The sequence below is a fragment of the Mus caroli genome, chromosome 9 (genome assembly GCF_900094665.2).
Source record: "Mus caroli chromosome 9, CAROLI_EIJ_v1.1, whole genome shotgun sequence".
NCBI lineage: Eukaryota > Metazoa > Chordata > Mammalia > Rodentia > Muridae > Mus > Mus caroli.
In genome coordinates this window covers 83,258,642-83,259,904 of record NC_034578.1, presented here as the reverse complement: position 1 = coordinate 83,259,904, position 1,263 = coordinate 83,258,642, and positions in this window count along the sequence as shown.

The following is a 1,263-nucleotide window of genomic DNA, read 5'->3' as shown; positions in this document are numbered from 1 at the left end:
CCAAACCAAACCAAACCAAACCAAACCAAACCAAACCAAACCAAACCAAACCAAACCAAAATAACGTTTCCCAGATCTTTTCCAAGCACCTTTCTCCCCCAATTAAAAAATTAGGATGCCATTTTCCCAAAACCACTTAGTTTATTCTAAGAGAGAATTTAATACAAACAGAAGAATTGAGCATAGTATTATTAATTATGCAAGGTTAATATTTAACCTTACTAAGTCAGTTAATCCTGCTTTATAACATGAAGCGCTCTAACTCCTAAAACTGTAAGTAAAATTGGTATTCTTAAAACATATTTAGAAGCCAGGCATGGTGGTATACACCTGTAATCCCAATACTTGAGAGGTGGAGGCAGAAGAGTCACAAATCCAGGCCAACTGGGGCTACTCAGGGAGATTGCTCTATTGGGGAAACAAAGAAAACATACATAACACCCAAATTCATTTTNCTTTTGCAGTGGCAGATGATGTTTTCTTTTTAAAAGTTAGAGTAAAGACTTACCTGGCAGGGGAAATACCATGATCATGAAGGCAGTTTTTTCCAGGGCCCCTCTGTTCCACTCCCAATCTGCCAACCCAAAAGAGGGAAACGCAACTACATATTGAGCTTCATATACATACATAATACAGCAGTGGGGTTGGAGGGGTTGGGGTGGGGAGGGACATGACGCATATACACCACTGTGTTCCCACTTTCCTTTGATTTGAGAGAGAGAGAGAGAGAGAGAGAGAGAGAGAGAAGAGAAGAGAAGAGAAGAGAAGAGAAGAGAAGAGAAGAGAAGAGAAGAGAAGAGAAGAGAGATTAGGCAACTAAAGCAACTGCCTGGTTTATTTTCAGTTGACAAATGCATAGTTCTTATTATTGAGGAAAGTAAGTCATCCCAAGGGAGACAGGTAGGGCACAAAAGAGTTGGGGATGAATAAGCTAGAATAAGCCAAGGAAATCTGATTGCAGAGTTTGGATTCTGAACTAACAGTTTTAATGCATTTTGTACAAGCATGTCAGCTATTTACATATCTGAACCAGTAGTTTCCCATTCCATGTTGATGGAATATTTCTAGGGCTGCCTCAGTGGGGGGCAAGTTATACACACACACAACACATGTATATGTGTTGTGTGTACACAAAGCAAAGTGAGGCATTATTGGTGGGATTTTTTAGTTACCCCTAACAATGCTTCCACCAGAGATATTTTAAGTACTTAGATAGAAAATATTGTGTTAAAATTATTAAAAGCATATTTAATAATTAAATAG